The 11288-nt window shown below is 46.9% G+C and overlaps 1 long non-coding RNA gene across 1 annotated transcript; it reads left to right on the top strand.

The window, feature by feature from the left end:
* Nucleotides 1-1022: 1022 nt before the first annotated feature.
* LOC138917992 (uncharacterized) lies at nucleotides 1023-10272 on the top strand. The gene is made up of 3 exons (XR_011426711.1): nucleotides 1023-2033; nucleotides 9599-9669; nucleotides 9773-10272. It is a non-coding gene; the product is annotated as an uncharacterized lncRNA (long non-coding RNA).
* Nucleotides 10273-11288: the final 1016 nt, after the last annotated feature.

Below are 11288 nucleotides of genomic sequence, written 5' to 3'. Positions count from 1 at the left end.
CTCAAGTGCTTATGGTCAGGAGCTGTTGGCATGTTTGGGACTGGCCAGTACGTACGGGATGTTGAGGCACCGGCAACTTCTGCAGACCTAGAGTTTGAGCGGGGCAGAGCAAAAGGAAAGAAGGTGCCTTGGTCCCTGCTGACCAAGGGGCCATCACACCAGGCCTGGTGGCTTCCCTTCAGACTCTTTATGTCAAAGAACAAAATCTCTTGTTTAAGCCATCATTGGGCTTTCTGTCACTCACAACCAAATCTAATCCCAAATGATGCATCAAATAATAATAATAGTAATAATGATAATAAAGGTAATTAGCACACACTGAACATATGGGACATTTCAGTCAGCCCACTCCTTTGTTAATTACCCTCCCACACACACACATGTACACCAAGGTAAGCTTTGTGACCCTTCTGACTTGTTCACTGCCTGGTACCTAGTAAGGTGTCTGATACATGGCAAGCTGTCAGAAAACATTTATTGAATGAATGAGCAAAGAAATAAAGTAAAAGCCAAGATTTAAACCCTGATCTATCTGTTCCCAGTTCCCCAGCTCTTAATCACTATGCCTTGGTGAAAGGTTTAGCAATCTTATTTTATAGATGATTGAAGGAATCCAGTATAATGCCAGGGAGCCCAAGTCTTGGCAAAGACAGAAAGCTGGGATGGGATGAAGCAGTGAATGTGCTTGTGAAATAGTCTTCATAAAAAGATCAACATGAGGGGCCAGCACAGTGTCGCAGCAGTTAAGTGCACACGTTCCGCTTTGGCGGCCTGGGGTTCGCCAGTTTGGATCTCGGGTGTGGACCTACATACCACTTGTTAAGTCGTGCTGTGGCAGGCACCTCACATATAAAGTAGAGGAAGATGGGCACGGATGTGAGCTCAGGGCCTGTCTTCATCAGCAAAAAGAGGAGGATTGGTGGCGGATGTTAGCTTGGGCCTAATCGTCCTAAAAAGACAAAATCAACGTGAGGGGCTGAGTCAGAGGCTTGTAGCAAGGGACAGTAGCAGCTCCTCACCTGGAAACTCTGTAAAACCAAAGCTGAGCCAGAGATAGGTAGTCCACGTGGTGGGACTCGGAACAAGGCATTTCTGAAAAAGCTACTACATTCCTCCCTTGGCGCTCAAAGCTCCTCTTGCAGATCTGCTGAGCCTGGGACCAGACAACCTTGAGGTACCCTTGGCCCCTAGCACAGCGGCGTTTACCCTAAAATTGTTCAGACAGAGGCTAGTTTGCAAACTGGTCAGGGATGCTACAGAAGATTATGGCTCTGGGCTAGAAGACTAGATAAGACAGGCTCTGTACAGTGTCCTAGAGGTGTGATAAACCCCATCTGTAGCTTTATAGCCTTCAGAATGAGTTTCCAGTCTGCAATTGGCAAGCATCTTTTTTCTCTTAGTGCAAGTTTTCATTCACTGGTAGTTTGTCTCCAGGAAACCCATACAAGTCTGGAGTTTCAAGCATTTGCCTACAATGCGTTAGCACTACAATGCGTTTCCCACTAGGCATCTTTACAATGGCTCTGTTAGTAGATGAGTATGCAAATTATATTTATCTCCTGTGTGGGCGTCACTCTGGTCTCTGTGCTCTATGAGTCTGACTAGGGGTTGCCTAGTGGTAGCTCTACCCACAGGGCACTTCTAATGAGATAATGTCATTCATGTATTTATTCAACAAGCATTTATTGGAGTGGTTAGTATGTTTAGGCCTTGGAGAGTGGAAGATGATATCAATCTGAATAGGACATGCTACTGTAGCTTGCAGTGTTTGGGGAAAAATAGACTCAAGTATATGACAGTGTGCCATGTGCTTTTTTAAGGTGTTATACGGAGGAAGGAGTGACGAAGGTCACCTGGAGGAGTTAGAGAAGCAACAGCGTGTCCTATGTTCTGACAACACTAAACTTCCCAGCACTCTGCAGTACCTCCATGCCTTTGTGCTTCTGGATCCCTCTGCGTAGCCATCTTCTCTTCTTCCCTGTTCTTGGCAGAATCCCGCCCGTATTTTAAGGCTGTGGCAGACCCGGGCTAAGGTGAGGCTTTGCTTCCCAAAAGTTGCTCGCCTTTCCTCCGTGTTTATAGAATCCTGTTCAAGGAGAAATGGCAGCATTTCAGGGAGGTCAGGCCCTGGTAATAAAGTTTGATTGATCTAAGACAAGCGTTGTATCCGCTTCCCTTTGGCTCATTAATTCATTCTATAATTCGTTCTGTAAGTGTTTTATTATTAGTAGTAAAGTTTTCATTGCAAAAACATACTACCACTGGGTACCACCAGTGGTAACAGTACCACCAAAGGTATTTAACCTGTGTCTCCCCCTGCCTTCCCCTGCAGTGTTGGTTTGTTGCCTCATGGCCCTTTGATGGCTGCTTCAAGTCTGAGCATCGCATTCACACACCCCCATGCTCATGGCATGAGAAAGAGGCAGGTCGTGCCCTGCTTCTCTTTCCTTCGTAGAGTAAAACCCTTCCTAGACCCCAACTGTGAAGTCTCTTTGGCCAAAACTAGGAGAGCTGCCCCTCCTCAGCTAGGGAAAGGGAGAGGCGAGGAGGGAATGGTAAGGTTAGAATATGGAATACTCTGATGACCCGTGGACGCCTTCCACAAGCAAGAGGATGGGGGGATTAGGTTTGTGTCTTTACAAAAAGAGGACATCTGGTTTAAGCGTGGGTTTGGTGTTGCACTGGGGTGAAACTGGAGGCAAGGAGGTTCTAGCAATATTTCAGTCGAGAGAAGATCAGAGTCCCTTTGGGGTTAGTAATGGTGAGGACGGGAGGAGGTTGGAGAATGTGGACTCTGGAATACTCTGTGGTCAGAGCTGGTCTCTGATTCCTCCTTTGGAGAGAAGCCCTCCTGAGTGTCAGTCACACAGCACATCACCAACTTGAGCGCCTTCCGCTGCATCCTCTCCAGTAAAGGCCAGGAAAGGAAAATGATTGCACTCGATTCGGAGCAGTGGGCACACCACTGAAGGGATCTGTTTAATTAAATTGTATCTTCAGCTCTGTAGCCTATGAAAAATCCCAGAACCTTCCCCTGCTCTCTTAACACAAGCACTTTAAATCAAAAACAACCACATGAAGAAAAGAAGCTTGTCATTTGGCTAAGTTTAGCGTTTTCCGCCAGCCTGGGTAGTCTAAGTGGTTAAGATCCAACACTGTCACTGCCACAGCCCGGTTCGTTTCCTGGTCAGAGAACCACACCACTCATCTGTTGGTGGTGGCATGTGTTGCTGGAATGCTGAAAGTTTGGCCACTGGTGTATCAAACACCAGCAGGGTCACCCATGGTGGACAGATTTCAGTGGTGCTTCCAGACTAGACAGACTAGAAAGAATTTCCAAAAACATTGGCCAGGAAAACCCTATGAATAGCAGCAGAGCATAGTCTGATAGAGCGCCAGAAGGTGAGAGGATGCCGCAAAAAGACCAGGGCAGGGTTCTGCTCTGCAGTCCACAGGGGCGGGAGGAGTCAGAAGTGACTCGACAGCACTGACAACAAAAGTCTTTTCTCGGAGCCTACTGTGAGATCTGCAATGTGGAGACAGACAGAGGGACTCCTTAGATTAGGAGGTCTCATTCCATGCGCAGCCAGGTAGCATGACCGCAGGCATGTGGGCTGCAGGGCAGCCCAAGTGGAGCCCCCTCACAGTCACCATGCACCTCTTTCCACAAGGAGTCTTTGCAGGCCTCCTGTGTGCCAGGCGCCGTTCTAGACTCTGGGTACTCCACAGGAACCAAGCCCTGGGGAGTCAATTTAGGGAGAGAGACAGATAATATGACAGTAATAAATGTTCAGAATAATAACTGCTCTGATGGGACAAATGCCGTGGGAACTCTGGGCCACCTCTGCTGCATAACAAACCTCGTTGAAATTTAGTGGCTTAAAGGATAACAATCATATTTTTGTTTATGATTCTGCAATTTGAGCAGAATGCAGTTAGGCAGACTTTCTTTTGATCTGTGCAGCGTCCACAGCGCTGGCTCATCAGGGCTGGAGCCTCTTCTTCTAGGATGCTTCCACTCACCAGGCTGGCAAACCCTTCCTGGCTTTCTGCTGGAGCCCAGTGGTGGCAGGGCGCCTCCTGCACGGGGCTTTGTCTCGTGGCTAGTGTTGGCTCCTCCCAGCCCTGCGGTGTCAGTGAAGTCAGACTTCTTGAAGGATGGCTGATTTCCTCCAAAGCACAAAAGCAGAAGCTACCGGGCCTTCTTAATGTCCGAGCTTAGCGGCGCCAGAATGTCACTCTACTATATTTTGTTGGTCGAAGCTGTCACAGGGCCAGCTCTGAGCCAAGGGACAGGTAAATCGACTCCATCTCTTGATGGGGGACTGACAAGATCACGTTGCTGAAGAGCCTCTGGAACAGGAGCTGTTGCTGCTGCCACCTTTGGCAATACAATCTACTCCAGGAACCCAGAGAAAGGGTACCTGTCTGGGGAGAGGGAGGCATGACCTAAAAGATAGGCATTATGAAGGACAGCAGAAAATGTACACCATCAATATTCAGCCCAACACCTGATGTGATCCTGTGGGATTCATGGTTACAGTTGTTTCTCAAGTACTACTTTGCTTCTAGATAAAATAAATGGGAGGGGGGTCATTCTCCGGTGGGTCCATGAGACCATTAGAATAAGCCCCCTGGTCTGCCTTGCCCTGGAGGAACTATGCCTGGAATTGTTTGGGTTTGCAGTCTGAAGGCCGGAGTTGCATGCCCACTTTGGCTACAAACTTGCCCTGTGACTGTGGCCCCATGATGTGAGATATCAGAGCCTGGGCCTCCAGGTCTTATAACGGGGAGCATTCCAGTAATATTAGCAAAATGCCGAGTGGTCAGGAGTTGAAAATGAGATAATAAATGTTAAAAATCAGAGTGAGGTTTTATTAACTTGCCTTGCCCAGCCCAACACCCCTCACCATGAGCTCCCGAAGAAAATATGAATGGAGAGAAGCCTGTCCAAGGAAACCTGGGAGACACCTGCCAACTGCGCTTAATCCCCAGACTCCTGCTGTGGATGTCGGAGAATCAAGCTGAAGCGCTTGGCCTGTTCTCTCCTCACCCCCCGATTCCCCTTCCTGCAGTCCAAAAGAGACAAATTTTAACCCATAGAAGGACAAGAGAAAGCACTGGCCTCAGAGCAGCCCCTGGGACAATTTACTGCATCTTCCATCTTCTGCATGGTTGGAAGAAAGAAGAGATCAAGATCCAGTCTCTTGAGCTCATCTGTTAGTATGTGCGCAGCCAGGACCCCCATTGCAAATGTGCCCCTTAGGTGTCCCGGAGTCTGTCAAATGCACACTATTCCTTCTGTGTGGGAGCCGGGGGAGTGTTGAGTGGTGGTAAGAAGCAAGGGGAAGGATGAAGGCTTCTGCTCCCCAAGCTAGCCCTGATGTGGGCATGCTTATTATGTCTAGTGTCGTGTGACCTCCGCCTGCTCTGCTTTTCTGGTCATATTATTCCTTGTGTGGTTTCTCTCCGTGTGGTTTATTCTTTCATCGCTTTCAAAAGCAGTCACTGAACACGTATTTTACCCCATACTCTTTGAGAGACAATGAGCCTACAGAGATGAACATGATGTGTTTCCTGCCCTCCGGGAACAATAAAAATCAGAATTAATAATAACTACACAGAATATGTTTCTTACCCAGGGGAAGGGGCAATATGTCTGTGCCCACTGCTTTTTTCACTCCAGCTTACTCCAGGTCAAACCTAGGAATCCGAAGTATTATTTTACTGAATTATCAGAGCAACCTAACAACATAAATTTCTGTTATAAAGAAGGAGTAAGGGCCAGCCTGGTGGTGTAGCGGTTAAATTTGTGCACTCCACTTCAGCGGCCCGGGGTTCTCAGGTTCAGGTCCCGGGCGTGGTCCTACGCACTGCTCATCAAGCCATACTGTGGCAGGTGTCCCACATATAAAATAGAGGAAGATGGGCACAGATGTTAGCTCAGGTCCACTCTTCCTCAGCAAAAAGAGGAGGATTGGTGGCAGATGTTAGCTCAGGGATAATCTTCCTCACCAACAAAAAAAAAAAAAAAAAAGAGAAGGAGGAGTAAATTGATACACAGAGAGGTTATGTGACTTGTTTCTGGTCACACAGTAAATAAATGAAAGAGTTGGACAGAAAGATAGTTTTCCCTGACTTAACAAGTGCAAGCCCTTAACTTTTTTGCTGTACCACCTTCTAGCTCCTAATTATATATGTATATTTTCTCTGTAAACTGTGAAGAACAGGTATGCAAGGTGTGATGATGTTGTTGACATTTAGAAAATAAAACTCATTAGGCTTTTAGACAACTTGCAAGATTTTTGGTTACTAATTCTCTCTGTAGCCAGGTGTGATTGTAGTATGTGATTATAAAAAGAAGGAAATTGCAGACAAATAGTTCTTGAACACACTCAGTAGCATCTTCAGTATAATTTCTGATGTGGGCAGCTCTCATATACATCCGGGGAGGACAAAAAGGAGTGAGTTCCCCAGTGGGGCTCACGTCAACTCTTGGAACTGGTTCGAGATGAAATCCATCTTGGAAAATGTGAACAGAGCCACCAAAACTATGAACAAGGTGAGGGAAAAAAAGGAAGAACAGATTCCCAAAGCCCGATGGACGTGGGCTCAGTCTCAGCCTTGCCACTCACTGGTTTTGCGACCTTGGACATGTTACTTATCCTCTTTTGCCTCAATGTTCTCATCTGTAAGGTGGGTATGACAACAGTCTCCACCTGTTTTTGTCAGGGTAATTAGCTCATGCTAGCTTCTGTTAAAAAAAGCAAAACCAAATATCAGTGCCTAACAGCAATAAACATTTCTTGCTCATACAAACTGACGGAGGTCTCACATCTTTCCTGGATGTCTCTCCTTGAAGCAATAACTCAGGGATCCAGCCATGTCCATCATTTGGCTCCACTACTCTGGAATCCTTAATCTTGAAGTCCAGCCTGGAAAACATGGGGGCATCAAGATGGATACTTATCCATCTCAGCCTGGAGTGGCATGCATTGTTCTGCTTCATTCAGAACAAGCTACATGGCCAACCCAGCCGAGGCAGGCTGGGAGATGTGGAGGTGTCACTGGTGAATGCTCAGAATCTCTCACACTGTCTCATAGAGTTGTTGTGATTAAACGAGTTAATACATACAGCATCATCACTTATGTGCTTAGTCCAGCGTCTAGCACTACTAAGTACTCAAAACCTGCTAAGAGTACTGCTATTACTTCTCTCTTCCTCCTCCCATCTGGGATGCAGAGGAAAGCATAGTTATACCAAAACAGAGAGTAAGCCAGGGATAAGTTCCAGGGCAGCAGTAGCAAAAGGAATAAAAATCAAGTCCAGTCTAGAAAGCAATGGTGGGCTTCTGAACCGATGCAAAATCACTTTCTTGATGTATGTCACTTTGGCATCACCCCTGGACCCCACATTGCAAGCAGGGAGATGCAGCAGCTTGAATCTTGAGTTTCCAGATTTCACTCATGAACCAGGACTGTTCCCCGTGCAAGGCTGAAGGTGTCTGCCGCTTCTCTGCCCAACTCCAGTTCTTCGTGCTCCTGACTGCTGAACATCCATGTCTGCCGCCATGATTTACCTTCTACTCTAGCTTCTAGCCTTTCCACCCCCTCCTTAATTAGTGTCTCAGATCGACTATCTAAACTCCTGCCCCTGTGTACAGTCTTGGCACATATGGCCCCGCAATATTGGGAATATTCCCACTATAGTCTGAGAAAAAGAAACCTCAGCCAGTTATTGGTACAGCTGGACCTCAAACTTGCCCTCCAACTGCCCATCTCAAGCTGTTCTTGCTGCCTTTGCCCGACCTGTGAATTTCCCATTCCTAGATAGACCAGATACCATCAGTGAGTTTGACACAACAGCGTGTATCCACAGGGATTCCATCTGCGTTTTATTCTTGAAATCATCAAAGAACTTAGTGCTGTAATGCTGGAGGCAAACTTCCTCCCGTTGTAGCTCTACATCCTTGTCCTTTGCAGACCTGAAGGTATTTTGGTTGAGTGAGGACAGTCTTGCTGGAGGTCGGCTAATCTCGCGTTGGGGGAGGAGGAGCTGGCGAGGTGATTTGGTGTTCTTTGTGGGCAGGATTTCATGAGTGCCCTTGAAAATGGACCATCCGATATAACAAAATTAAAGAGCATTAAAAAGAAATGTCCCCAATCCTCTCATCTTAAAAATGTATGCAGCATTGTGACAGACACTGTTTTAAGTGCCGGACATGTTTCAACTTAGAAAACGCTCCTGCAGCCCTATGATCTCCCACTTTGCAGAAGAGGAAACTGAGGCATACTTATATACCTGCCCGAAGTCCCACAGCTAGAAATGGTAGAGTAGGGTTTTGATCCCAAGGAAGCTGGCTTGAGAGCTTGGACTTTTAATGCTCATGAGTCCTGCCGCTTAGTAAGGGATAATTGTTCAGTACAACGCTTCTTGTACATTCCTTTTCCAATTTCGGCCCAGAAGGAAATATTTCCCCATCAATTCAATCAGAGCATACACATCACCTTGCTTCCTGTAGTTTTATGTAACATTAGCTTATAAACATTATTTCATCTTGCCAGTTTTCTTGATGATATGTTGTAACGATTACATGATGTTCGTATATATCACTTAACCATTTATTCCTTGTATTTCATCTATTCCACAAATAGCTAATAAGTAGCTGCTATGTGCAAGGCAAAAGGCTAAGCACTAGGTGCATTACAATGAATCAGGCAGAATCTCTGTGCTGAAGACACTCAGGTTCACGGGGGACATTGTAACAGATAAAAGAAGGTGGGAATTCAGCTCTAGAGATGCACATCGTTAAAAGAAGGTGGGAGTTCAGCTCTAGAGATGCACATTGTGTTCGGTGTATAAAGGAGCTGGGGAGCTGGAGGTGGAAGATCCCCATCAGCGTGTCTGGGAGGCTGGCCCCTTTTGAAGGAGGTGCAGCAGAGGTAGTGGATGTTAACTTCAGCATCCCGGATCTTTTGCCAGGCAAGTCCGCTCACGAAGCCATGAGCAGAGGGGCTCTGCTATCTCCAGGGCCAGAACTCCTGCCACACAGGGACGTCCCTAATCAGAACGAGTGAGGCAGTGTGGATTCCCGAGTTGGGATAGTTAATGCCCAAGAAGTAAGTCATTGAGTCCACGGGCACATGCATTTCCTTCTGTGAATAGCTCTGACCCTTCCATCCATGAGCTCCATTGCTGTCTTCCGCAAAACTCTTCCTTGCTGAGTCCTTTCCTTTTATATCATGCCTGTTTCTTCAAATATCTTGTTAACCAAAATTTCCTTCTCACTCTCCATATCATGCTTACCTACCTGTACTGGCTTGAAGCGTTTATTCTTTACTCAAAATCATAATGAACAAGATATTTACTAGTATACTTGGTTGCAACATCATGTCTTTTTACATACAGAACTCTTTACAAGTACTTCCCTGTCTATATTATTAAATTTAACAGTGTGCCCCTGTTTCAGAAAATGGCAGCTAACATTTATGAGTGCCTCCCATGTGCCATGGCACTATTCTAAATGTAGTATGTGGGGCAAGTCATTGAATCTTCGCAGTAATCCATTAAAATGGCAGGATTATACCTGTTTTGCAGATGGATAAACTGAGGCCCAAGGAGATTCAGGGCATCCTCCAGGTCACATGACTAGAACGTCATACAACTGGGTATGTTGAACTCATTCAGTTCTGACGTCACTGCCTGCATGTTTCACCACCAATGCTTATCTGCCTCTCACTGTGCAGTAATGTTATAATTCTTCCCCATTAGAGGGCTGGTGAGACCAGCGTATTTCTCCAAAATAAGCCCGTGAAAGCATCCTCTGACTCCTGACAGGGCCCAGTGGAGCGGCTCTACCACTTGGAGCATCAAGCCTCTTCCTCCCTTGAAGACTGTGCCTCATGTTCCTACCCACAGACTTGGACCTGGGGTGCTCCGTGGGTGGCCTGCCCCTGGATTCTTTATCTCCACAGGTAGCATGAGCTCCTGCAGGTAGGCCAGCAGCTGGACAGGTTGGTTTTTGACTGGGGGGTGACCGGATGACGAGCATCTGAAAGTTGCAGTGAATTCACCCGTTGGCTAGAGGTGAGAATTCCATCACTGCCCTCCATTTCTATTCTGGGAAGGTGGGTAGTCTGGTGGCAGGGAGACGGTCTTGTAACACATGCCTGCCCAGCTCTACCTAAATGTGAGATGTACTGGGTGGCAGTGGAGAGGTGGATATACCTGGAACGTGTTGCGTAGAGCCCCCTGGAACCAGCTCAGTAAAGGCTCCGGTTCTGAGGTGAAGTGTCTGGGCGGACACTGGAGGCTGAAGCTGCCCTTACCTAACTTTGGTGAGTATATTCAGAATGTTCCAGAGCAGTGGTCCCGGACCTGCAGCATCACTGTAGCCTGGGAGCTTTCTAGAACCACAACTTCTGGGCTCCTCCCCAGCACTGCAGCTTCAGAAACTCTAGGGTTGGGCTCCAGAAATCTAAGCTCTAACAAGCTCTCCAGGTGATTCTGGTGCAGGCTCAAGTTTGAGAACCACTGGTCCAGAGCAAGAACTGGATTTTATAGTTCTTATTTTAAAATCGGAAATTCAAAATATTTTATTATTTCACTTATTACGGACTTATGATAGAAATCCTACAATGTGCTTTTAGGAAAATTAGGAATAGCAAAAGGAAAAGTTAACAAAATTGCCCACAAATCTTCTCTCTTAGCAGGAGATAAGCATGATTAGGGTTTTGGTGTGTTTCTCTTTAGCCCGTTTCCTGCAAAAATCCTAATAAAGTTATCACTAGTTTGCCTTCATCTGGGTGAGTTAATGTGAGAATCACCTCCTGGATTCAGGCGAGAAGAGGGGAAAGATAAGGTTGAGACAGCTGGCTCAGTGGTGGAGTCGGGATCCCCGATGGGGATGGGGAGTGTGTGGCTCAAGGCCTCTGTGCCCGCCTTCATGGAGCCCTGGGGCCGGTGGGGCTTGTCGAGCTGCCCCAGAGGCTGCGGCTCTCGGCTACTCTAATCCACCTGTGAATACGGTGCCCTCTTTATCATTCTTGTTAGATGGGATCAGATTTATGTCAGCTCAGAAATCATTCCAATGATCAAAATATGTGGAGGGCCGTCAGAGGGAAGAGGGATTAATCTCTCTGATTACAGGAGAAGTGGAGGCCCTTTCAGGGAGGGAAGGAAGCGGGGTGGGTGCGGGATGGGGTACATCTTAACTTGGGGTCAGGAAGAGTCTCGAGATCAGAATTAAGTGAGATGGCAGGACTGCCTAATGAAGGGGAGGGCTCAT

Source organism: Equus caballus, chromosome 16 (assembly GCF_041296265.1).
Source record: "Equus caballus isolate H_3958 breed thoroughbred chromosome 16, TB-T2T, whole genome shotgun sequence".
Lineage (NCBI taxonomy): Eukaryota > Metazoa > Chordata > Mammalia > Perissodactyla > Equidae > Equus > Equus caballus.
This window is presented reverse-complemented; position numbering and strand designations above follow the sequence as displayed.